Source organism: Phyllobates terribilis, unplaced genomic scaffold (genome assembly GCF_046119375.1).
Source record: "Phyllobates terribilis strain yellow unplaced genomic scaffold, ASM4611937v1 Scaffold_170__1_contigs__length_4071412, whole genome shotgun sequence".
In the NCBI taxonomy this organism is placed as follows: domain Eukaryota; kingdom Metazoa; phylum Chordata; class Amphibia; order Anura; family Dendrobatidae; genus Phyllobates; species Phyllobates terribilis.
Window position 1 is genome coordinate 690206 of NW_027362930.1, and position 26086 is coordinate 716291.

A 26086-nucleotide genomic window follows, 5' to 3' on the forward strand; every position below is an offset into this window, starting at 1 on the left:
CCTTCACTCAGGAACGTACCGACTCTTCTCTCTGAAAGGCGCAAGCCTTCATGGGATCCCTTCCCGTTGCTCCCGGACTAATCCTTCCTCCCAATAGCAGCAGGGGGGTTAAGTCCCTCCGAAAAGGAACGATCCCCCCAGGCCGAGAGAAAGGGTACCAAGAGCACCTCACAGGCAAGACCACACAGGTAAACCTGATAGATCGTGCCAAAAGGCCGAGAAGCGATAACCAGAATTGGTTTCAAACTACGGAGCCACCCAAGGATCCTGAAAAGTCCATTTGTGGAGATGAGCTCCTGGACTCTCGTTAAGAAGACATGTTGTCAACCTCTAGATCCCTTACATGCCTGCACTTTTCGGCTTGCTGCTGCTGCAATCCACGCGTTTTAGATCTGCATAACTCCACCTCTTTAAACACAGCACCTTCACCCCCTGCTGTTCCCACCCGCCTCAACACCGTTGGAAGGGAGGAGAACCAATTAAGGCGGGGGGTGGGGTGGAACGAGCAGCTGTCTACCCTTAGCAGGAGGGCTCCTGATTACATACCTCTCCTGCTGCTGCTGCTGCTGGCTGTCCAGCAGCAGACTGAAGGTGGCTGCTGCTGTGCACAGGTATATAAAGGCTCAGAGCCTATTATGACACGCGCAGCCAGCGTTCCATTGCCACATTCCATCTACTGCAGGCAGGATACCTGGCTGGCTGAATGTCGCTGAGAAGCTCACAGAGACCGCCATAAGCAACAGTTTAACAGAATGCCACAGACTAATCAACCAAACTTTTTGGGTTGGGTTCTCTTTTATAGTCTGCAGGCATTAAATGAAAGAAGTCAGTGTTCCAGCAGAAGGAGACAACGTTTCAGAAAAGGCATTGTAGCAAACCAAAAAAGAAATTTTAAGCGCAGCAGAGTAACCAGCGCACATACCTGTTAGCTCAGGTGAGTTTAAAAGGCTGCTGTTGATAACAAGGGCATTTGCTAAATAGATGGTGTGTGTGCAACAATATACTGAAAGGTCAATTATATTGTGCAGCTTATCTCACCACCTGTAGTTATTTAGGTGAAAGCTCCAAAATGCTTGCCTAATATGTCTGTTTATCCAAAAGGAAGTAAAAAGGGAGAGCTAGAAAGATAGCATTGCATCACATTACATGGCAATGCAATGCACAGTTGCTGAAGTTGAACCAAAATGAGCTTGTAATCTGGCTTCTGCAACTTTGAACATGAAAAATCCAATGAGGAGAAGAAAAGCAAAGCCAAAGAGTCCATCCCAAAATCCGACAAACAAGCAAAATGAACAAAAAACATTGAATTCAATTCTTTCTGATTTTAGAAACTGCATTAAAGAAGGGGTGCACCGGTCCTGGAGATACTGCAATACCAGGTCAATGCGTGGAGTGGACAGAGCAAGCTCTTTTTCCATCTCCCTGTTCTAAAAATCCATTTAATATATGGTCCCCAGATAGGGGACGTATCAGATATTAAACTGATAAGAACAGATACTACACTTGATCTTAGCCAAAAGGCCGAGAAGCGATAACCAGAATTGGTTTCAAACTACGGAGCCACCCAAGGATCCTGAAAAGTCCATTTGTGGAGATGAGCTCCTGGACTCCCGTTAAGAAGACATGTTGTCAACCTCTAGATCCCTTACATGCCTGCACTTTTCGGCTTGCTGCTGCTGCAATCCACGCGTTTTAGATCTGCATAACTCCACCTCTTTAAACACAGCACCTTCACCCCCTGCTGTTCCCACCCGCCTCAACACCGTTGGAAGGGAGGAGAACCAATTAAGGCGGGGGGTGGGGTGGAACGAGCAGCTGTCTACCCTTAGCAGGAGGGCTCCTGATTACATACCTCTCCTGCTGCTGCTGCTGCTGGCTGTCCAGCAGCAGACTGAAGGTGGCTGCTGCTGTGCACAGGTATATAAAGGCTCAGAGCCTATTATGACACGCGCAGCCAGCGTTCCATTGCCACATTCCATCTACTGCAGGCAGGATACCTGGCTGGCTGAATGTCGCTGAGAAGCTCACAGAGACCGCCATAAGCAACAGTTTAACAGAATGCCACAGACTAATCAACCAAACTTTTTGGGTTGGGTTCTCTTTTATAGTCTGCAGGCATTAAATGAAAGAAGTCAGTGTTCCAGCAGAAGGAGACAACGTTTCAGAAAAGGCATTGTAGCAAACCAAAAAAGAAATTTTAAGCGCAGCAGAGTAACCAGCGCACATACCTGTTAGCTCAGGTGAGTTTAAAAGGCTGCTGTTGATAACAAGGGCATTTGCTAAATAGATGGTGTGTGTGCAACAATATACTGAAAGGTCAATTATATTGTGCAGCTTATCTCACCACCTGTAGTTATTTAGGTGAAAGCTCCAAAATGCTTGCCTAATATGTCTGTTTATCCAAAAGGAAGTAAAAAGGGAGAGCTAGAAAGATAGCATTGCATCACATTACATGGCAATGCAATGCACAGTTGCTGAAGTTGAACCAAAATGAGCTTGTAATCTGGCTTCTGCAACTTTGAACATGAAAAATCCAATGAGGAGAAGAAAAGCAAAGCCAAAGAGTCCATCCCAAAATCCGACAAACAAGCAAAATGAACAAAAAACATTGAATTCAATTCTTTCTGATTTTAGAAACTGCATTAAAGAAGGGGTGCACCGGTCCTGGAGATACTGCAATACCAGGTCAATGCGTGGAGTGGACAGAGCAAGCTCTTTTTCCATCTCCCTGTTCTAAAAATCCATTTAATATATGGTCCCCAGATAGGGGACGTATCAGATATTAAACTGATAAGAACAGATTTTTTTTTTTTTTTTTTTATCGAAAGCCCGAATTCGTGTACAAAACCCGAGTGCGCTTAAAAAAGTGACAAGTGCCACAAAAAAAAGTGCACTAGGATGCTGGTCTTCTTGAAACCCTCTCCAAAAGGAGAAGGGTCCCCCAAACCATTCCCCGTCCCTCCGAGCCAGAAGGCCACAGCGAGGAACAGGGACAAATAGCCACCTCCAGCCGGAGCCAGAGGCGACCCAATCTTACCCCCAATACCTGCCCGATTTCTCACCCGAGCAAGGCACTGGGAGCCAAAGACTGTGCTCCCCTCCCGGAAGAGGGGAGCCAACAACGCTCTCCTCCCGAAAGAGGAGAGCCAGTGGGGTTCAGGGGGGAGCGGAACCTGATGGCCACACACTCCCCCCCTAGACCTGCCAAGAGAGGAACCCATAAGGGAACCGCATCCTGACAAAATCCTAGTAAGGACGTGGACACACGTGAAAAAGTGGACACACAGTGACAAAAAAAAATTAAATAAATAGTGAAGGTTTCACAGTATAATACTGCCCGGACCTTCGAACGGGAATTGAAAAATTCCCCATCCTAAGGCCAGAAGGCCCGGAATAAGGGTGTGTGTGAAGAAAGAAATATTGAAGTGCTAGTGCAAATGTGCCATAAACTCAAGTGGGGTTCCCAATCCCAGTGAGTTAAGGCACCCCAGGGTCACCACTCCTGGGGCACTTCACACTTCGGGCTTTCGATCTTCCCCGGCCCAATGGCGTCGATCCTAGGGGGCCATGCTTTCCACCAGATCACTATATTAGCCACCTGGCGTACTAACAAGCGCCTAAACCCCAGTGTGCATAATGTATCAATCTACTAGGGCGGCCAACATCCAAAACCGCCTTTTCGAAAGATACTACACTTGATCTTAGCCAAAAGGCCGAGAAGCGATAACCAGAATTGGTTTCAAACTACGGAGCCACCCAAGGATCCTGAAAAGTCCATTTGTGGAGATGAGCTCCTGGACTCCCGTTAAGAAGACATGTTGTCAACCTCTAGATCCCTTACATGCCTGCACTTTTCGGCTTGCTGCTGCTGCAATCCACGCGTTTTAGATCTGCATAACTCCACCTCTTTAAACACAGCACCTTCACCCCCTGCTGTTCCCACCCGCCTCAACACCGTTGGAAGGGAGGAGAACCAATTAAGGCGGGGGGTGGGGTGGAACGAGCAGCTGTCTACCCTTAGCAGGAGGGCTCCTGATTACATACCTCTCCTGCTGCTGCTGCTGCTGGCTGTCCAGCAGCAGACTGAAGGTGGCTGCTGCTGTGCACAGGTATATAAAGGCTCAGAGCCTATTATGACACGCGCAGCCAGCGTTCCATTGCCACATTCCATCTACTGCAGGCAGGATACCTGGCTGGCTGAATGTCGCTGAGAAGCTCACAGAGACCGCCATAAGCAACAGTTTAACAGAATGCCACAGACTAATCAACCAAACTTTTTGGGTTGGGTTCTCTTTTAAAGTCTGCAGGCATTAAATGAAAGAAGTCAGTGTTCCAGCAGAAGGAGACAACGTTTCAGAAAAGGCATTGTAGCAAACCAAAAAAGAAATTTTAAGCGCAGCAGAGTAACCAGCGCACATACCTGTTAGCTCAGGTGAGTTTAAAAGGCTGCTGTTGATAACAAGGGCATTTGCTAAATAGATGGTGTGTGTGCAACAATATACTGAAAGGTCAATTATATTGTGCAGCTTATCTCACCACCTGTAGTTATTTAGGTGAAAGCTCCAAAATGCTTGCCTAATATGTCTGTTTATCCAAAAGGAAGTAAAAAGGGAGAGCTAGAAAGATAGCATTGCATCACATTACATGGCAATGCAATGCACAGTTGCTGAAGTTGAACCAAAATGAGCTTGTAATCTGGCTTCTGCAACTTTGAACATGAAAAATCCAATGAGGAGAAGAAAAGCAAAGCCAAAGAGTCCATCCCAAAATCCGACAAACAAGCAAAATGAACAAAAAACATTGAATTCAATTCTTTCTGATTTTAGAAACTGCATTAAAGAAGGGGTGCACCGGTCCTGGAGATACTGCAATACCAGGTCAATGCGTGGAGTGGACAGAGCAAGCTCTTTTTCCATCTCCCTGTTCTAAAAATCCATTTAATATATGGTCCCCAGATAGGGGACGTATCAGATATTAAACTGATAAGAACAGATACTACACTTGATCTTAGCCAAAAGGCCGAGAAGCGATAACCAGAATTGGTTTCAAACTACGGAGCCACCCAAGGATCCTGAAAAGTCCATTTGTGGAGATGAGCTCCTGGACTCCCGTTAAGAAGACATGTTGTCAACCTCTAGATCCCTTACATGCCTGCACTTTTCGGCTTGCTGCTGCTGCAATCCACGCGTTTTAGATCTGCATAACTCCACCTCTTTAAACACAGCACCTTCACCCCCTGCTGTTCCCACCCGCCTCAACACCGTTGGAAGGGAGGAGAACCAATTAAGGCGGGGGGTGGGGTGGAACGAGCAGCTGTCTACCCTTAGCAGGAGGGCTCCTGATTACATACCTCTCCTGCTGCTGCTGCTGCTGGCTGTCCAGCAGCAGACTGAAGGTGGCTGCTGCTGTGCACAGGTATATAAAGGCTCAGAGCCTATTATGACACGCGCAGCCAGCGTTCCATTGCCACATTCCATCTACTGCAGGCAGGATACCTGGCTGGCTGAATGTCGCTGAGAAGCTCACAGAGACCGCCATAAGCAACAGTTTAACAGAATGCCACAGACTAATCAACCAAACTTTTTGGGTTGGGTTCTCTTTTATAGTCTGCAGGCATTAAATGAAAGAAGTCAGTGTTCCAGCAGAAGGAGACAACGTTTCAGAAAAGGCATTGTAGCAAACCAAAAAAGAAATTTTAAGCGCAGCAGAGTAACCAGCGCACATACCTGTTAGCTCAGGTGAGTTTAAAAGGCTGCTGTTGATAACAAGGGCATTTGCTAAATAGATGGTGTGTGTGCAACAATATACTGAAAGGTCAATTATATTGTGCAGCTTATCTCACCACCTGTAGTTATTTAGGTGAAAGCTCCAAAATGCTTGCCTAATATGTCTGTTTATCCAAAAGGAAGTAAAAAGGGAGAGCTAGAAAGATAGCATTGCATCACATTACATGGCAATGCAATGCACAGTTGCTGAAGTTGAACCAAAATGAGCTTGTAATCTGGCTTCTGCAACTTTGAACATGAAAAATCCAATGAGGAGAAGAAAAGCAAAGCCAAAGAGTCCATCCCAAAATCCGACAAACAAGCAAAATGAACAAAAAACATTGAATTCAATTCTTTCTGATTTTAGAAACTGCATTAAAGAAGGGGTGCACCGGTCCTGGAGATACTGCAATACCAGGTCAATGCGTGGAGTGGACAGAGCAAGCTCTTTTTCCATCTCCCTGTTCTAAAAATCCATTTAATATATGGTCCCCAGATAGGGGACGTATCAGATATTAAACTGATAAGAACAGATACTACACTTGATCTTAGCCAAAAGGCCGAGAAGCGATAACCAGAATTGGTTTCAAACTACGGAGCCACCCAAGGATCCTGAAAAGTCCATTTGTGGAGATGAGCTCCTGGACTCCCGTTAAGAAGACATGTTGTCAACCTCTAGATCCCTTACATGCCTGCACTTTTCGGCTTGCTGCTGCTGCAATCCACGCGTTTTAGATCTGCATAACTCCACCTCTTTAAACACAGCACCTTCACCCCCTGCTGTTCCCACCCGCCTCAACACCGTTGGAAGGGAGGAGAACCAATTAAGGCGGGGGGTGGGGTGGAACGAGCAGCTGTCTACCCTTAGCAGGAGGGCTCCTGATTACATACCTCTCCTGCTGCTGCTGCTGCTGGCTGTCCAGCAGCAGACTGAAGGTGGCTGCTGCTGTGCACAGGTATATAAAGGCTCAGAGCCTATTATGACACGCGCAGCCAGCGTTCCATTGCCACATTCCATCTACTGCAGGCAGGATACCTGGCTGGCTGAATGTCGCTGAGAAGCTCACAGAGACCGCCATAAGCAACAGTTTAACAGAATGCCACAGACTAATCAACCAAACTTTTTGGGTTGGGTTCTCTTTTATAGTCTGCAGGCATTAAATGAAAGAAGTCAGTGTTCCAGCAGAAGGAGACAACGTTTCAGAAAAGGCATTGTAGCAAACCAAAAAAGAAATTTTAAGCGCAGCAGAGTAACCAGCGCACATACCTGTTAGCTCAGGTGAGTTTAAAAGGCTGCTGTTGATAACAAGGGCATTTGCTAAATAGATGGTGTGTGTGCAACAATATACTGAAAGGTCAATTATATTGTGCAGCTTATCTCACCACCTGTAGTTATTTAGGTGAAAGCTCCAAAATGCTTGCCTAATATGTCTGTTTATCCAAAAGGAAGTAAAAAGGGAGAGCTAGAAAGATAGCATTGCATCACATTACATGGCAATGCAATGCACAGTTGCTGAAGTTGAACCAAAATGAGCTTGTAATCTGGCTTCTGCAACTTTGAACATGAAAAATCCAATGAGGAGAAGAAAAGCAAAGCCAAAGAGTCCATCCCAAAATCCGACAAACAAGCAAAATGAACAAAAAACATTGAATTCAATTCTTTCTGATTTTAGAAACTGCATTAAAGAAGGGGTGCACCGGTCCTGGAGATACTGCAATGCGTGGAGTGGACAGAGCAAGCTCTTTTTCCATCTCCCTGTTCTAAAAATCCATTTAATATATGGTCCCCAGATAGGGGACGTATCAGATATTAAACTGATAAGAACAGATACTACACTTGATCTTAGCCAAAAGGCCGAGAAGCGATAACCAGAATTGGTTTCAAACTACGGAGCCACCCAAGGATCCTGAAAAGTCCATTTGTGGAGATGAGCTCCTGGACTCCCGTTAAGAAGACATGTTGTCAACCTCTAGATCCCTTACATGCCTGCACTTTTCGGCTTGCTGCTGCTGCAATCCACGCGTTTTAGATCTGCATAACTCCACCTCTTTAAACACAGCACCTTCACCCCCTGCTGTTCCCACCCGCCTCAACACCGTTGGAAGGGAGGAGAACCAATTAAGGCGGGGGGTGGGGTGGAACGAGCAGCTGTCTACCCTTAGCAGGAGGGCTCCTGATTACATACCTCTCCTGCTGCTGCTGCTGCTGGCTGTCCAGCAGCAGACTGAAGGTGGCTGCTGCTGTGCACAGGTATATAAAGGCTCAGAGCCTATTATGACACGCGCAGCCAGCGTTCCATTGCCACATTCCATCTACTGCAGGCAGGATACCTGGCTGGCTGAATGTCGCTGAGAAGCTCACAGAGACCGCCATAAGCAACAGTTTAACAGAATGCCACAGACTAATCAACCAAACTTTTTGGGTTGGGTTCTCTTTTATAGTCTGCAGGCATTAAATGAAAGAAGTCAGTGTTCCAGCAGAAGGAGACAACGTTTCAGAAAAGGCATTGTAGCAAACCAAAAAAGAAATTTTAAGCACAGCAGAGTAACCAGCGCACATACCTGTTAGCTCAGGTGAGTTTAAAAGGCTGCTGTTGATAACAAGGGCATTTGCTAAATAGATGGTGTGTGTGCAACAATATACTGAAAGGTCAATTATATTGTGCAGCTTATCTCACCACCTGTAGTTATTTAGGTGAAAGCTCCAAAATGCTTGCCTAATATGTCTGTTTATCCAAAAGGAAGTAAAAAGGGAGAGCTAGAAAGATAGCATTGCATCACATTACATGGCAATGCAATGCACAGTTGCTGAAGTTGAACCAAAATGAGCTTGTAATCTGGCTTCTGCAACTTTGAACATGAAAAATCCAATGAGGAGAAGAAAAGCAAAGCCAAAGAGTCCATCCCAAAATCCGACAAACAAGCAAAATGAACAAAAAACATTGAATTCAATTCTTTCTGATTTTAGAAACTGCATTAAAGAAGGGGTGCACCGGTCCTGGAGATACTGCAATACCAGGTCAATGCGTGGAGTGGACAGAGCAAGCTCTTTTTCCATCTCCCTGTTCTAAAAATCCATTTAATATATGGTCCCCAGATAGGGGACGTATCAGATATTAAACTGATAAGAACAGATTTTTTTTTTTTTTTATCGAAAGCCCGAATTCGTGTACAAAACCCGAGTGCGCTTAAAAAAGTGACAAGTGCCACAAAAAAAGTGCACTAGGATGCTGGTCTTCTTGAAACCCTCTCCAAAAGGAGAAGGGTCCCCCAAACCATTCCCCGTCCCTCCGAGCCAAAAGGCCACAGCGAGGAACAGGGACAAAAAGCCACCTCCAGCCGAAGCCAGAGGCGACCCAATCTTACCCCCAGCACCTGCCCGAGTTCTCACCCGAGCAAGGCACTGGGAGCCAAAGACTGTGCTCCCCTCCCGGAAGAGGGGAGCCAACAACGCTCTCCTCCCGAAAGAGGAGAGCCAGGGGGGTTCAGGGGGGAGCGGAACCTGATGGCCACACACTCCCCCCCTAGACCTGCCAAGAGAGGAACCCGTAAGGGAACCGCATCCCAACAAAATCCTAGTAGGACGTGACACACGTGAATAAGTGGACACACAGTGACAAAGAAATTAAATAAATAGTGAAGGTTTCACAGTATAATAAAGCCCGGACCTTCGACCGGGAATTGAAAAATTCCCCATCCTAAGGCCAGAAGGCCCGGAATAAGGGTGTGTGCAAAGAAAGAAAATTTGAAGTGCTTGTGCAAATGTGCCATAAACTCAAGTGGGGTTCCCAATCCCAGTGAGTTAAGGCACCCCAGGGTCACCACTCCTGGGGCACTTCACACTTCGGGCTTTCGATCTTCCCCGGCCCAATGGCGTCGATCCTGGGGGGCCATGCTTTCCACCAGATGACTATATTAGCCACCTGGCGTACTAACAAGCGCCTAAACCCCAGTGTGCATAATGTATCAATCTACTAGGGCGGCCAACATCCAAAACCGCCTTTTCGAAAGATACTACACTTGATCTTAGCCAAAAGGCCGAGAAGCGATAACCAGAATTGGTTTCAAACTACGGAGCCACCCAAGGATCCTGAAAAGTCCATTTGTGGAGATGAGCTCCTGGACTCCCGTTAAGAAGACATGTTGTCAACCTCTAGATCCCTTACATGCCTGCACTTTTCGGCTTGCTGCTGCTGCAATCCACGCGTTTTAGATCTGCATAACTCCACCTCTTTAAACACAGCACCTTCACCCCCTGCTGTTCCCACCCGCCTCAACACCGTTGGAAGGGAGGAGAACCAATTAAGGCGGGGGGTGGGGTGGAACGAGCAGCTGTCTACCCTTAGCAGGAGGGCTCCTGATTACATACCTCTCCTGCTGCTGCTGCTGCTGGCTGTCCAGCAGCAGGCTGAAGGTGGCTGCTGCTGTGCACAGGTATATAAAGGCTCAGAGCCTATTATGACACGCGCAGCCAGCGTTCCATTGCCACATTCCATCTACTGCAGGCAGGATACCTGGCTGGCTGAATGTCGCTGAGAAGCTCACAGAGACCGCCATAAGCAACAGTTTAACAGAATGCCACAGACTAATCAACCAAACTTTTTGGGTTGGGTTCTCTTTTATAGTCTGCAGGCATTAAATGAAAGAAGTCAGTGTTCCAGCAGAAGGAGACAACGTTTCAGAAAAGGCATTGTAGCAAACCAAAAAAGAAATTTTAAGCGCAGCAGAGTAACCAGCGCACATACCTGTTAGCTCAGGTGAGTTTAAAAGGCTGCTGTTGATAACAAGGGCATTTGCTAAATAGATGGTGTGTGTGCAACAATATACTGAAAGGTCAATTATATTGTGCAGCTTATCTCACCACCTGTAGTTATTTAGGTGAAAGCTGCAAAATGCTTGCCTAATATGTCTGTTTATCCAAAAGGAAGTAAAAAGGGAGAGCTAGAAAGATAGCATTGCATCACATTACATGGCAATGCAATGCACAGTTGCTGAAGTTGAACCAAAATGAGCTTGTAATCTGGCTTCTGCAACTTTGAACATGAAAAATCCAATGAGGAGAAGAAAAGCAAAGCCAAAGAGTCCATCCCAAAATCCGACAAACAAGCAAAATGAACAAAAAACATTGAATTCAATTCTTTCTGATTTTAGAAACTGCATTAAAGAAGGGGTGCACCGGTCCTGGAGATACTGCAATACCAGGTCAATGCGTGGAGTGGACAGAGCAAGCTTTTTCCATCTCCCTGTTCTAAAAATCCATTTAATATATGGTCCCCAGATAGGGGACGTATCAGATATTAAACTGATAAGAACAGATTTTTTGATTGAATATATCTTTTATTAGCACAAAAAATAAGTTAACAGACAGTGTACAGTGCCGCAGCCCAGTACACACAGAATTCTACATCATATTTACATAGCATGAGGATACGACGCACTAACTAGACACATCGCACCCCTATGCTACACAAAACACTCAATCTGAAAGAAAAAGCATGTCAATCAATACAGTACGACGAACCGTGATAAGGGATAGGGATTGGGAAAAAGGGGATGGGGAGGGGAAAATCACAGGCCCGAAGCTTTATTGAAAGACAAGACACATAAGGGGAGAGGGGGAGGAGGGGTTTAGTCCTCATCCTCGTCCTCCGGACCGTCCATGATGGAATAGTCTCTGAGCAGGCTGTGGATCAGCCTGCGGCAGTCCTGGATGGACATCCTCTCCCTCCTCAAGATGAGCCGGTTCCTGGCGACCCAAACGGCATCCTTGAAGCAGTTCATAAGGCGCCAAGCCTCCTGGATGGCTCCGACGGTATGAACCCCAGGGAATAGTCCATAAAGCACAGAATGGTGCGATAGGCTCGCCCTGGGGACAGAGTTCCTCAGGTCGTCCTCAAGTGCAGTCAATAGGCGCTGTGCAAATCCGCAGTCCCAAAAAGTGTGCAAAGATGTTTCCTCCACGAAGGGGCACCTTGGGCAGTACCGGGTCTTGCACAGGTTCCGGGCATGCATACTACACTTGATCTTAGCCAAAAGGCCGAGAAGCGATAACCAGAATTGGTTTCAAACTACGGAGCCACCCAAGGATCCTGAAAAGTCCATTTGTGGAGATGAGCTCCTGGACTCCCGTTAAGAAGACATGTTGTCAACCTCTAGATCCCTTACATGCCTGCACTTTTCGGCTTGCTGCTGCTGAAATCCACGCGTTTTAGATCTGCATAACTCCACCTCTTTAAACACAGCACCTTCACCCCCTGCTGTTCCCACCCGCCTCAACACCGTTGGAAGGGAGGAGAACCAATTAAGGCGGGGGGTGGGGTGGAACGAGCAGCTGTCTACCCTTAGCAGGAGGGCTCCTGATTACATACCTCTCCTGCTGCTGCTGCTGGCTGTCCAGCAGCAGACTGAAGGTGGCTGCTGCTGTGCACAGGTATATAAAGGCTCAGAGCCTATTATGACACGCGCAGCCAGCGTTCCATTGCCACATTCCATCTACTGCAGGCAGGATACCTGGCTGGCTGAATGTCGCTGAGAAGCTCACAGAGACCGCCATAAGCAACAGTTTAACAGAATGCCACAGACTAATCAACCAAACTTTTTGGGTTGGGTTCTCTTTTATAGTCTTTAGGCATTAAATGAAAGAAGTCAGTGTTCCAGCAGAAGGAGACAACGTTTCAGAAAAGGCATTGTAGCAAACCAAAAAAGAAATTTTAAGCGCAGCAGAGTAACCAGCGCACATACCTGTTAGCTCAGGTGAGTTTAAAAGGCTGCTGTTGATAACAAGGGCATTTGCTAAATAGATGGTGTGTGTGCAACAATATACTGAAAGGTCAATTATATTGTGCAGCTTATCTCACCACCTGTAGTTATTTAGGTGAAAGCTCCAAAATGCTTGCCTAATATGTCTGTTTATCCAAAAGGAAGTAAAAAGGGAGAGCTAGAAAGATAGCATTGCATCACATTACATGGCAATGCAATGCACAGTTGCTGAAGTTGAACCAAAATGAGCTTGTAATCTGGCTTCTGCAACTTTGAACATGAAAAATCCAATGAGGAGAAGAAAAGCAAAGCCAAAGAGTCCATCCCAAAATCCGACAAACAAGCAAAATGAACAAAAAACATTGAATTCAATTCTTTCTGATTTTAGAAACTGCATTAAAGAAGGGGTGCACCGGTCCTGGAGATACTGCAATACCAGGTCAATGCGTGGAGTGGACAGAGCAAGCTCTTTTTCCATCTCCCTGTTCTAAAAATCCATTTAATATATGGTCCCCAGATAGGGGACGTATCAGATATTAAACTGATAAGAACAGATTTTTTTTTTTTTTTTTTTTTATACCATTCAGTAAAATTTTTCAAGCAACAATCAATAGTATAAAAACTCATACTACGTTGCCCAGTCTTACATCATAATGGTACTTTCTTTATTTCATATTTATAACTTTATACTGAAACAGTTGTAATACCTTTTGAATGGACAAAAAAACTATAAAACATACCATTATCATAAAAAAAGACAGATCACAACACTTAAACAAGGACTTACTGGTACTTTACCAGTGACCTCCATTTTTTGACTTTCCAAAAACCTTCTGAATCAGAGCCACCACCGCCACGGCTGTCCCATAAATAAACTATGTATAACCTTGACAAAACCATCCTAACACAAATATTAACTGAGATTATTTTCCTTTTAAATAAACACAAATTCCTAACGTCCCACAGACTTTCTATTACACATGCCATTATCAACCACAACAATCTCTCTTTCACCCGGCTACTTGCACCCATCCCAAACATTACCACTCTCCAATTTATAAAATTCACGCCCGCTAGTTCCTTGCATAAACCACCCACTCCCTTCCAAACACTCTGAGCATAATCACAATTCCAAACCAAATGCATAACAGTTTCACTCGCCCCACATCCATCCCTCGGACATACCTCTGTTCTAATCAGATCCCTCCTCTTCTGTACCTCTCTCACAGGCAAAATCTCATGCAAACTCATCCATACGATATCACGCTGCCTATTCGATATTCCTTTTATACTCAGGTTCCTCCATACACACAACGCTTCACTCGATCTCAAGCCCCTAATGTTACATTCAAACTCTCTAACACGCATCCTTCTCCTTACATTCCTTATCACTTTGAAATCACCCATAGGAACATCCAACAAATCATGCTTGACAACAAATTTTTCAACAAACTCATACCACACTGGACATTTAAACGAAACAGGCACTCTTGCATCCCTTCTCATCCATTTCAACCCAAACAACATACATCCAGCCATATATTTAATCATAAAAGCCGTCTTGTTATCCCTACCTAACAGAACAACCACTGTTTTAATATAATTTAAACCAAGACAAAATTCAAAATTTGGGAAATCCATTCCCCCATGTTCACGTAACTTACACAAATATTCCCTTTTAAGTTTTTCCATCTTACTTCCCAAATAAAACGTAAAAATTAGCTTCTCAATCCGCCTAAAACCCCTATAAGGGGCTGGAAAAACCACTGACACAAAAAGTAACATAGGAAGAATCACTGACTTAATAATAAGGACTTTGCCTGACAATGTCAAGTCCCGCAACCTCCAAAAATTTAACTTCTGTTCAATCCTCTTACCGCATTCATCCCAACTCTCATTCCCTTTCAGATCTTTGTTAAACCACACCCCCAAAACCTTAATAGCACCTTCTTCACATATCACACCATCCATCCTAACACTCGAATCCCCGAAACACTTATAGCTACACTTCCCCCAATTCACCCTAAAACCAGATGCACCACAAAAGAAATCTAAAAGCAACCTTGCTCGATTCATAGCAGCCATATTATCACTCACCACAACAACATCGTCCATATACCCCATTACCTTTACAGTCTTTCCACCACTCCCTGGGATCAGAAGACCATTCATCACTTTCTCTTTCCAAATCATGCACAACAGGGGCTCAATCACACTTATAAACAGGACAGGGGACAACGGACACCCCTGCCTGACCCCTGATTTTATGCACACCTTCTCACTCAAACATCCATTCACTAACACTTCACTCACCACACCATCATACAAACACCTTATGGCATTCACAAAAACACTAGGAAAACCCATCCTAACTAACACCTCAAACATAAACGCATGCGACACTCTATCAAAAGCTTTCTCAAAATCCACACAAAAAAACATACATTTCCCCTTCCTAAACATACAATCTCCAATTACGTCCCGCAACAACAAGAGGTTATCAGTCATACACCTACCTGGCACCGCGCACACTTGATCATCACCAACCACACTTCCAATCACCCCACGCATACGGTTAGCCAGAATTTTGCTAAAGACTTTATAATCTGCATTGAGTAATGTAATCGGCCTCCAATTACGCAAATTCTTTTTCTCACCCTTCTTATATAGTAAAACAACTACTCCTTCTTTCATGGAATTACAAAGTACACCATTCATCCACATATATTGACATACCTCCACAAAATCAACACCAATCACATCCCATGCTTTTACATAAAACTCCACAGGCAACCCATCTTTCCCAGGTGTTTTATTCTTTTTCGCACCATCCACCGCCTTTTTAACCTCATCAAAAACAATATCCTCACTCAAACACTCACGTTCCCCTGCTTCAAGCTGACTCTCCAACATACCTAACACATGCTCTTTCAAACCCCCATCCACCCATTTAGACTCAAATAAACTACTATAGAAACTATGTACCTCATCCAACACTTCCCTTCCAACCACAGTCATACCATTATCATTTACAACCTCATCCAACTCATCTTTTTTACTGCACATTTTTTTAAAAAAGTACCTCGTACACTTCTCATCCATATCCAAATGCTCAACTCTCGTCCTAAAAATAATTTCCTTCCCACGCTTTTCCAAAACACGCTTCATCTCATCTCTCGCTCCTCTGAGTTGATCACTAACATCAATTCCTTTCATACTCATTTTATGTAACCACTCAATCCTCATATTTAAATCTTTAAATCTGCCTCTTTCAATTGCTGCTTTTTTATAACCCCACCTCCTAAAAAAATTCTTAATTTCCACTTTCACCCAATCCCACCATACAGTCACATCCACAAAATTATTTTTCCTAGACCTCCACCATTCATACTTACTTTCGAAGTCTCTCATAACCCTAACATCCTCTAACAACCTAACATTTAGCTTCCATACCCCAACACCATGCACCATTTTTTTATCACCTTCAAACATACCCCACAAACATTCATGGTCTGTGAAAGAAAAAACATGCTGTTTAAAAAATTTACACACCAAACCTCTATTTGTATACAGCATGCGGTCAATCCTGGACACTATTCCTCCCCTATCAGCTCTATATGTGGCCGGTGGTGGCTTACTCAAAAATTCCGCTGCATCTAAAAAAGAAAAATCAGATGTAATTTGATTAAGGACCTTACCTGTGACATCAATTTCCCCTTCAGAAACACAATTGAAATCACCAACTAATAATATTGGAATCCTTCCAGGCAAAAATAAACGTATTTTCTCTAATAGTGCTAACCTATCCCCTTTGTTAATTGGACAATACACGTTAACAATTTTCACCCTCCACCCTCTCCCCTTAACCACTGCCATTATACAACGACCTGGCTCCACCACCATATAATTTTCAAAACTTAAATCCCTATTCCCCAACAAAATCCCCACACCATCATTTTTGTTTGTCATTGAACCTGACCAAATGCTATGCCCATATACCCAGTCCTTTTCAGGAGGTGACTCTTCAATTCCGCACTCTTGCAGACAGTAAATATTTGCTCCAAGATTTTTTAGTTCTTCCAGTATAGCCAATCTTCTAGGCTTAGATTTTATAAGCCTTACATTTATTGACAGTACACTACAGCCCATGTTGGAGCCCATTTTTTAACCATATTCGGTAAAAAAGAACATACCCCCCACCGAAGAGTCAACCTTTCTCGTCTTGAAACTCGATTCCTGATGTTAAGCAGAGAATGCTGGCCGCCTCCTCCAAAAAAGACCTCCTAGGAGAGGCACTGTAGCTCTCGGGATAGCTCCTATCACTTAAGGGGCTGATGCTCCCAATACTGGCAGGTGAAAAATCTGGCCGGAACTTCTTTGCAGAAGACACATCAGAGTCCTCATCAGGGGGCCTCACCACAGCCCCGGTGAAGTCACCCTGGCCACCACCACCTTCATGAATTGCCTCTGAGCTTTCCAAAGCCAACACCGGCGTTGTGGAGAGTGAACCGCTCACTTCTCCCTCATCACTCACATCAAGCAGAATTGACATATCTGCAGGCTCTATCTCAACAGCGCTTCCACCAGCAGGATCGGGTGCTTGCTCCATCTCTTCCATGAAGTCCCTTACTGCCTCGATCGCCTCACCAATAGTGGCGGCAGTAGTAGGACGTGGGGACACGGCCTCTGCATATGACCTGGAACGATGGGGACAGTCCTTGAAAGCGTGTCCCTCCTCGCCACATGCATTACAAACCATGGAGTTAGTACACTCCATTGCCAGATGACCCTCTTTATTGCATTTCCCACAAAACTTCTCCACCGTGCAGTCCTCTTGGTAGTGTCCAAAGGATTTACACTTCCTGCAAAACCGCGGAGCACCAGGAAAATACATATACCCTCTATCCCTCCCGATGGCAAAACTGAGGGGAGGGTAGTGGATACCCCCAGGTCCCTGGGGGTCCTCCTGGAACCGTACAAAAAACTTGTGTTTGCCAGTCCACAAGCCCACCTCATTCCTCACCTTGTGTGAGTAGGACACATAGCTGCAATGACGGTTCAGGAATCTAGTAATGTCCTCCACATCCACAAGGGGGTTGTGCATAAACACAACAACTGGCACTTCCCCCTTAGTATACAATACCGTAAATGTAAGCCCATCAAGAGCCGGATGATCCAAGGCTTGCTGATCCTTTAGAGTCTTGAAAAGATTCTGGCAAGCTGCCATACGATCAAGGACTAAAACGTACCGGCCATTCTTTGGGAACTCCTGTAGGCAAATGATGTCTCCACGACCAACATTCAAAATCTTGAAGATGACGACTTCCACCAAGAACTGCAGGTTAAAGAAATTCCTCCTCGACTCCTCAATATCAATGCGAAAAGCATTTTTGACCCGAATATCATCGGTCCCGGCATAGCGAATCTTGACGCCCATTATCACCTCTCGTTTCCTCTGGACCCCCCCCAATAGCAGCAGGCAGCTTAAGCCACCTAAGTGGCGATGCTGCAAGGCCGAGGGGGAGACACTATAGGATCCTTCTGACCAGATACAAGATCTAAGCCAAAAGGCCGAGAAGCGATAACCAGAATTGGTTTCAAACTACGGAGCCACCCAAGGATCCTGAAAAGTCCATTTGTGGAGATGAGCTCCTGGACTCCCGTTAAGAAGACATGTTGTCAACCTCTAGATCCCTTACATGCCTGCACTTTTCGGCTTGCTGCTGCTGCAATCCACGCGTTTTAGATCTGCATAACTCCACCTCTTTAAACACAGCACCTTCACCCCCTGCTGTTCCCACCCGCCTCAACACCGTTGGAAGGGAGGAGAACCAATTAAGGCGGGGGGTGGAGTGGAACGAGCAGCTGTCTACCCTTAGCAGGAGGGCTCCTGATTACATACCTCTCCTGCTGCTGCTGCTGCTGGCTGTCCAGCAGCAGACTGAAGGTGGCTGCTGCTGTGCACAGGTATATAAAGGCTCAGAGCCTATTATGACACGCGCAGCCAGCGTTCCATTGCCACATTCCATCTACTGCAGGCAGGATACCTGGCTGGCTGAATGTCGCTGAGAAGCTCACAGAGACCGCCATAAGCAACAGTTTAACAGAATGCCACAGACTAATCAACCAAACTTTTTGGGTTGGGTTCTCTTTTATAGTCTGCAGGCATTAAATGAAAGAAGTCAGTGTTCCAGCAGAAGGAGACAACGTTTCAGAAAAGGCATTGTAGCAAACCAAAAAAGAAATTTTAAGCGCAGCAGAGTAACCAGCGCACATACCTGTTAGCTCAGGTGAGTTTAAAAGGCTGCTGTTGATAACAAGGGCATTTGCTAAATAGATGGTGTGTGTGCAACAATATACTGAAAGGTCAATTATATTGTGCAGCTTATCTCACCACCTGTAGTTATTTAGGTGAAAGCTCCAAAATGCTTGCCTAATATGTCTGTTTATCCAAAAGGAAGTAAAAAGGGAGAGCTAGAAAGATAGCATTGCATCACATTACATGGCAATGCAATGCACAGTTGCTGAAGTTGAACCAAAATGAGCTTGTAATCTGGCTTCTGCAACTTTGAACATGAAAAATCCAATGAGGAGAAGAAAAGCAAAGCCAAAGAGTCCATCCCAAAATCCGACAAACAAGCAAAATGAACAAAAAACATTGAATTCAATTCTTTCTGATTTTAGAAACTGCATTAAAGAAGGGGTGCACCGGTCCTGGAGATACTGCAATACCAGGTCAATGCGTGGAGTGGACAGAGCAAGCTCTTTTTCCATCTCCCTGTTCTAAAAATCCATTTAATATATGGTCCCCAGATAGGGGACGTATCAGATATTAAACTGATAAGAACAGATACTACACTTGATCTTAGCCAAAAGGCCGAGAAGCGATAACCAGAATTGGTTTCAAACTACGGAGCCACCCAAGGATCCTGAAAAGTCCATTTGTGGAGATGAGCTCCTGGACTCCCGTTAAGAAGACATGTTGTCAACCTCTAGATCCCTTACATGCCTGCACTTTTCGGCTTGCTGCTGCTGCAATCCACGCGTTTTAGATCTGCATAACTCCACCTCTTTAAACACAGCACCTTCACCCCCTGCTGTTCCCACCCGCCTCAACACCGTTGGAAGGGAGGAGAACCAATTAAGGCGGGGGGTGGGGTGGAACGAGCAGCTGTCTACCCTTAGCAGGAGGGCTCCTGATTACATACCTCTCCTGCTGCTGCTGCTGCTGGCTGTCCAGCAGTAGACTGAAGGTGGCTGCTGCTGTGCACAGGTATATAAAGGCTCAGAGCCTATTATGACACGCGCAGCCAGCGTTCCATTGCCACATTCCATCTACTGCAGGCAGGATACCTGGCTGGCTGAATGTCGCTGAGAAGCTCACAGAGACCGCCATAAGCAACAGTTTAACAGAATGCCACAGACTAATCAACCAAACTTTTTGGGTTGGGTTCTCTTTTATAGTCTGCAGGCATTAAATGAAAGAAGTCAGTGTTCCAGCAGAAGGAGACAACGTTTCAGAAAAGGCATTGTAGCAAACCAAAAAAGAAATTTTAAGCGCAGCAGAGTAACCAGCGCACATACCTGTTAGCTCAGGTGAGTTTAAAAGGCTGCTGTTGATAACAAGGGCATTTGCTAAATAGATGGTGTGTGTGCAACAATATACTGAAAGGTCAATTATATTGTGCAGCTTATCTCACCACCTGTAGTTATTTAGGTGAAAGCTCCAAAATGCTTGCCTAATATGTCTGTTTATCCAAAAGGAAGTAAAAAGGGAGAGCTAGAAAGATAGCATTGCATCACATTACATGGCAATGCAATGCACAGTTGCTGAAGTTGAACCAAAATTAGCTTGTAATCTGGCTTCTGCAACTTTGAACATGAAAAATCCAATGAGGAGAAGAAAAGCAAAGCCAAAGAGTCCATCCCAAAATCCGACAAACAAGCAAAATGAACAAAAAACATTGAATTCAATTCTTTCTGATTTTAGAAACTGCATTAAAGAAGGGGTGCACCGGTCCTGGAGATACTGCAATACCAGGTCAATGCGTGGAGTGGACAGAGCAAGCTCTTTTTCCATCTCCCTGTTCTAAAAATCCATTTAATATATGGTCCCCAGATAGGGGACGTATCAGATATTAAACTGATAAGAACAGATACTACACTTGATCTTAGCCAAAAGGCCGAGAAGCGATAACCAGAATTGGTTTCAAACTACGGAGCCACCCAAGGATCCTGAAAAGTCCATTTGTGGAGATGAGCTCCTGGACTCCCGTTAAGAAGACATGTTGTCAACCTCTAGATCCCTTACATGCCTGCACTTTTCGGCTTGCTGCTGCTGCAATCCACGCGTTTTAGATCTGCATAACTCCACCTCTTTAAACACAGCACCTTCACCCCCTGCTGTTCCCACCCGCCTCAACACCGTTGGAAGGGAGGAGAACCAATTAAGGCGGGGGGTGGGGTGGAACGAGCAGCTGTCTACCCTTAGCAGGAGGGCTCCTGATTACATACCTCTCCTGCTGCTGCTGCTGCTGGCTGTCCAGCAGCAGACTGAAGGTGGCTGCTGCTGTGCACAGGTATATAAAGGCTCAGAGCCTATTATGACACGCGCAGCCAGCGTTCCATTGCCACATTCCATCTACTGCAGGCAGGATACCTGGCTGGCTGAATGTCGCTGAGAAGCTCACAGAGACCGCCATAAGCAACAGTTTAACAGAATGCCACAGACTAATCAACCAAACTTTTTGGGTTGGGTTCTCTTTTATAGTCTGCAGGCATTAAATGAAAGAAGTCAGTGTTCCAGCAGAAGGAGACAACGTTTCAGAAAAGGCATTGTAGCAAACCAAAAAAGAAATTTTAAGCGCAGCAGAGTAACCAGCGCACATACCTGTTAGCTCAGGTGAGTTTAAAAGGCTGCTGTTGATAACAAGGGCATTTGCTAAATAGATGGTGTGTGTGCAACAATATACTGAAAGGTCAATTATATTGTGCAGCTTATCTCACCACCTGTAGTTATTTAGGTGAAAGCTCCAAAATGCTTGCCTAATATGTCTGTTTATCCAAAAGGAAGTAAAAAGGGAGAGCTAGAAAGATAGCATTGCATCACATTACATGGCAATGCAATGCACAGTTGCTGAAGTTGAACCAAAATGAGCTTGTAATCTGGCTTCTGCAACTTTGAACATGAAAAATCCAATGAGGAGAAGAAAAGCAAAGCCAAAGAGTCCATCCCAAAATCCGACAAACAAGCAAAATGAACAAAAAACATTGAATTCAATTCTTTCTGATTTTAGAAACTGCATTAAAGAAGGGGTGCACCGGTCCTGGAGATACTGCAATACCAGGTCAATGCGTGGAGTGGACAGAGCAAGCTCTTTTTCCATCTCCCTGTTCTAAAAATCCATTTAATATATGGTCCCCAGATAGGGGACGTATCAGATATTAAACTGATAAGAACAGATACTACACTTGATCTTAGCCAAAAGGCCGAGAAGCGATAACCAGAATTGGTTTCAAACTACGGAGCCACCCAAGGATCCTGAAAAGTCCATTTGTGGAGATGAGCTCCTGGACTCCCGTTAAGAAGACATGTTGTCAACCTCTAGATCCCTTACATGCCTGCACTTTTCGGCTTGCTGCTGCTGCAATCCACGCGTTTTAGATCTGCATAACTCCACCTCTTTAAACACAGCACCTTCACCCCCTGCTGTTCCCACCCGCCTCAACACCGTTGGAAGGGAGGAGAACCAATTAAGGTGGGGGGTGGGGTGGAACGAGCAGCTGTCTACCCTTAGCAGGAGGGCTCCTGATTACATACCTCTCCTGCTGCTGCTGCTGCTGGCTGTCCAGCAGCAGACTGAAGGTGGCTGCTGCTGTGCACAGGTATATAAAGGCTCAGAGCCTATTATGACACGCGCAGCCAGCGTTCCATTGCCACATTCCATCTACTGCAGGCAGGATACCTGGCTGGCTGAATGTCGCTGAGAAGCTCACAGAGACCGCCATAAGCAACAGTTTAACAGAATGCCACAGACTAATCAACCAAACTTTTTGGGTTGGGTTCTCTTTTATAGTCTGCAGGCATTAAATGAAAGAAGTCAGTGTTCCAGCAGAAGGAGACAACGTTTCAGAAAAGGCATTGTAGCAAACCAAAAAAGAAATTTTAAGCGCAGCAGAGTAACCAGCGCACATACCTGTTAGCTCAGGTGAGTTTAAAAGGCTGCTGTTGATAACAAGGGCATTTGCTAAATAGATGGTGTGTGTGCAACAATATACTGAAAGGTCAATTATATTGTGCAGCTTATCTCACCACCTGTAGTTATTTAGGTGAAAGCTCCAAAATGCTTGCCTAATATGTCTGTTTATCCAAAAGGAAGTAAAAAGGGAGAGCTAGAAAGATAGCATTGCATCACATTACATGGCAATGCAATGCACAGTTGCTGAAGTTGAACCAAAATGAGCTTGTAATCTGGCTTCTGCAACTTTGAACATGAAAAATCCAATGAGGAGAAGAAAAGCAAAGCCAAAGAGTCCATCCCAAAATCCGACAAACAAGCAAAATGAACAAAAAACATTGAATTCAATTCTTTCTGATTTTAGAAACTGCATTAAAGAAGGGGTGCACCGGTCCTGGAGATACTGCAATACCAGGTCAATGCGTGGAGTGGACAGAGCAAGCTCTTTTTCCATCTCCCTGTTCTAAAAATCCATTTAATATATGGTCCCCAGATAGGGGACGTATCAGATATTAAACTGATAAGAACAGATACTACACTTGATCTTAGCCAAAAGGCCGAGAAGCGATAACCAGAATTGGTTTCAAACTACGGAGCCACCCAAGGATCCTGAAAAGTCCATTTGTGGAGATGAGCTCCTGGACTCCCGTTAAGAAGACATGTTGTCAACCTCTAGATCCCTTACATGCCTGCACTTTTCGGCTTGCTGCTGCTGCAATCCACGCGTTTTAGATCTGCATAACTCCACCTCTTTAAACACAGCACCTTCACCCCCTGCTGTTCCCACCCGCCTCAACACCGTTGGAAGGGAGGAGAACCAATTAAGGCGGGGGGTGGGGTGGAACGAGCAGCTGTCTACCCTTAGCAGGAGGGCTCCTGATTACATACCTCTCCTGCTGCTGCTGCTGCTGGCTGTCCAGCAGCAGACTGAAGGTGGCTGCTGCTGTGCACAGGTATATAAAGGCTCAGAGCCTATTATGACACGCGCAGCCAGCGTTCCATTGCCACATTCCATCTACTGCAGGCAGGATACCTGGCTGGCTGAATGTCGCTGAGAAGCTCACAGAGACCGCCATAAGCAACAGTTTAACAGAATGCCACAGACTAATCAACCAAACTTTTTGGGTTGGGTTCTCTTTTATAGTCTGCAGGCATTAAATGAAAGAAGTCAGTGTTCCAGCAGAAGGAGACGTTTCAGAAAAGGCATTGTAGCAAACCAAAAAAGAAATTTTAAGCGCAGCAGAGTAACCAGCGCACATACCTGTTAGCTCAGGTGAGTTTAAAAGGCTGCTGTTGATAACAAGGGCATTTGCTAAATAGATGGTGTGTGTGCAACAATATACTGAAAGGTCAATTATATTGTGCAGCTTATCTCACCACCTGTAGTTATTTAGGTGAAAGCTCCAAAATGCTTGCCTAATATGTCTGTTTATCCAAAAGGAAGTAAAAAGGGAGAGCTAGAAAGATAGCATTGCATCACATTACATGGCAATGCAATGCACAGTTGCTGAAGTTGAACCAAAATGAGCTTGTAATCTGGCTTCTGCAACTTTGAACATGAAAAATCCAATGAGGAGAAGAAAAGCAAAGCCAAAGAGTCCATCCCAAAATCCGACAAACAAGCAAAATGAACAAAAAACATTGAATTCAATTCTTTCTGATTTTAGAAACTGCATTAAAGAAGGGGTGCACCGGTCCTGGAGATACTGCAATACCAGGTCAATGCGTGGAGTGGACAGAGCAAGCTGTTTTTCCATCTCCCTGTTCTAAAAATCCATTTAATATATGGTCCCCAGATAGGGGACGTATCAGATATTAAACTGATAAGAACAGATACTACACTTGATCTTAGCCAAAAGGCCGAGAAGCGATAACCAGAATTGGTTTCAAATTACGGAGCCACCCAAGGAGCCTGAAAAGTCCATTTGTGGAGATGAGCTCCTGGACTCCCGTTAAGAAGACATGTTGTCAACCTCTAGATCCCTTACATGCCTGCACTTTTCGGCTTGCTGCTGCTGCAATCCACGCGTTTTAGATCTGCATAACTCCACCTCTTTAAACACAGCACCTTCACCCCCTGCTGTTCCCACCCGCCTCAACACCGTTGGAAGGGAGGAGAACCAATTAAGGCGGGGGGTGGGGTGGAACGAGCAGCTGTCTACCCTTAGCAGGAGGGCTCCTGATTACATACCTCTCCTGCTGCTGCTGCTGCTGGCTGTCCAGCAGCAGACTGAAGGTGGCTGCTGCTGTGCACAGGTATATAAAGGCTCAGAGCCTATTATGACACGCGCAGCCAGCGTTCCATTGCCACATTCCATCTACTGCAGGCAGGATACCTGGCTGGCTGAATGTCGCTGAGAAGCTCACAGAGACCGCCATAAGCAACAGTTTAACAGAATGCCACAGACTAATCAACCAAACTTTTTGGGTTGGGTTCTCTTTTATAGTCTGCAGGCATTAAATGAAAGAAGTCAGTGTTCCAGCAGAAGGAGACAACGTTTCAGAAAAGGCATTGTAGCAAACCAAAAAAGAAATTTTAAGCGCAGCAGAGTAACCAGCGCACATACCTGTTAGCTCAGGTGAGTTTAAAAGGCTGCTGTTGATAACAAGGGCATTTGCTAAATAGATGGTGTGTGTGCAACAATATACTGAAAGGTCAATTATATTGTGCAGCTTATCTCACCACCTGTAGTTATTTAGGTGAAAGCTCCAAAATGCTTGCCTAATATGTCTGTTTATCCAAAAGGAAGTAAAAAGGGAGAGCTAGAAAGATAGCATTGCATCACATTACATGGCAATGCAATGCACAGTTGCTGAAGTTGAACCAAAATGAGCTTGTAATCTGGCTTCTGCAACTTTGAACATGAAAAATCCAATGAGGAGAAGAAAAGCAAAGCCAAAGAGTCCATCCCAAAATCCGACAAACAAGCAAAATGAACAAAAAACATTGAATTCAATTCTTTCTGATTTTAGAAACTGCATTAATGAAGGGGTGCACCGGTCCTGGAGATACTGCAATACCAGGTCAATGCGTGGAGTGGACAGAGTAAGCTCTTTTTCCATCTCCCTGTTCTAAAAATCCATTTAATATATGGTCCCCAGATAGGGGACGTATCAGATATTAAACTGATAAGAACAGATACTACACTTGATCTTAGCCAAAAGGCCGAGAAGCGATAACCAGAATTGGTTTCAAACTACGGAGCCACCCAAGGATCCTGAAAAGTCCATTTGTGGAGATGAGCTCCTGGACTCCCGTTAAGAAGACATGTTGTCAACCTCTAGATCCCTTACATGCCTGCACTTTTCGGCTTGCTGCTGCTG

The 26086-nt window shown here is 45.1% G+C and overlaps 13 non-coding genes and 3 pseudogenes across 13 annotated transcripts; all 16 read right to left on the reverse strand.

Moving 5' to 3' along the window:
- Positions 1-1342: 1342 nt before the first annotated feature.
- On the reverse strand, positions 1343-1533 carry LOC141211967 (U2 spliceosomal RNA). Its single transcript, XR_012281788.1, has one exon. It is a non-coding gene; the product is annotated as a U2 spliceosomal RNA (small nuclear RNA).
- A 1115-nt stretch (positions 1534-2648) lies between these two features.
- On the reverse strand, positions 2649-2834 carry LOC141211769 (U2 spliceosomal RNA). The gene has a single exon (XR_012281694.1). It is a non-coding gene; the product is annotated as a U2 spliceosomal RNA (small nuclear RNA).
- A 711-nt stretch (positions 2835-3545) lies between these two features.
- LOC141211843 (U2 spliceosomal RNA) lies at positions 3546-3725 on the reverse strand (annotated as a pseudogene).
- Positions 3726-4840: 1115 nt separating this feature from the next.
- Positions 4841-5031, reverse strand: LOC141211968 (U2 spliceosomal RNA). The gene has a single exon (XR_012281789.1). It is a non-coding gene; the product is annotated as a U2 spliceosomal RNA (small nuclear RNA).
- Positions 5032-6146: 1115 nt separating this feature from the next.
- LOC141211969 (U2 spliceosomal RNA) lies at positions 6147-6337 on the reverse strand. The gene has a single exon (XR_012281790.1). It is a non-coding gene; the product is annotated as a U2 spliceosomal RNA (small nuclear RNA).
- Positions 6338-7452: 1115 nt separating this feature from the next.
- On the reverse strand, positions 7453-7632 carry LOC141211589 (U2 spliceosomal RNA; annotated as a pseudogene).
- A 1115-nt stretch (positions 7633-8747) lies between these two features.
- LOC141211740 (U2 spliceosomal RNA) lies at positions 8748-8934 on the reverse strand. Its single transcript, XR_012281676.1, has one exon. It is a non-coding gene; the product is annotated as a U2 spliceosomal RNA (small nuclear RNA).
- A 789-nt stretch (positions 8935-9723) lies between these two features.
- Positions 9724-9815, reverse strand: LOC141211875 (U2 spliceosomal RNA; annotated as a pseudogene).
- A 1115-nt stretch (positions 9816-10930) lies between these two features.
- On the reverse strand, positions 10931-11121 carry LOC141211684 (U2 spliceosomal RNA). The gene has a single exon (XR_012281636.1). It is a non-coding gene; the product is annotated as a U2 spliceosomal RNA (small nuclear RNA).
- Positions 11122-12926: 1805 nt separating this feature from the next.
- Positions 12927-13121, reverse strand: LOC141211691 (U2 spliceosomal RNA). Its single transcript, XR_012281638.1, has one exon. It is a non-coding gene; the product is annotated as a U2 spliceosomal RNA (small nuclear RNA).
- A 6101-nt stretch (positions 13122-19222) lies between these two features.
- Positions 19223-19413, reverse strand: LOC141211971 (U2 spliceosomal RNA). Its single transcript, XR_012281792.1, has one exon. It is a non-coding gene; the product is annotated as a U2 spliceosomal RNA (small nuclear RNA).
- Positions 19414-20528: 1115 nt separating this feature from the next.
- Positions 20529-20719, reverse strand: LOC141211972 (U2 spliceosomal RNA). Its single transcript, XR_012281793.1, has one exon. It is a non-coding gene; the product is annotated as a U2 spliceosomal RNA (small nuclear RNA).
- Positions 20720-21834: 1115 nt separating this feature from the next.
- On the reverse strand, positions 21835-22025 carry LOC141211973 (U2 spliceosomal RNA). The gene has a single exon (XR_012281794.1). It is a non-coding gene; the product is annotated as a U2 spliceosomal RNA (small nuclear RNA).
- Positions 22026-23140: 1115 nt separating this feature from the next.
- LOC141211974 (U2 spliceosomal RNA) lies at positions 23141-23331 on the reverse strand. Its single transcript, XR_012281795.1, has one exon. It is a non-coding gene; the product is annotated as a U2 spliceosomal RNA (small nuclear RNA).
- Positions 23332-24443: 1112 nt separating this feature from the next.
- On the reverse strand, positions 24444-24634 carry LOC141211502 (U2 spliceosomal RNA). Its single transcript, XR_012281475.1, has one exon. It is a non-coding gene; the product is annotated as a U2 spliceosomal RNA (small nuclear RNA).
- Positions 24635-25749: 1115 nt separating this feature from the next.
- LOC141211555 (U2 spliceosomal RNA) lies at positions 25750-25940 on the reverse strand. The gene has a single exon (XR_012281526.1). It is a non-coding gene; the product is annotated as a U2 spliceosomal RNA (small nuclear RNA).
- Between the last annotated feature and the right edge of the window lie 146 nt (positions 25941-26086).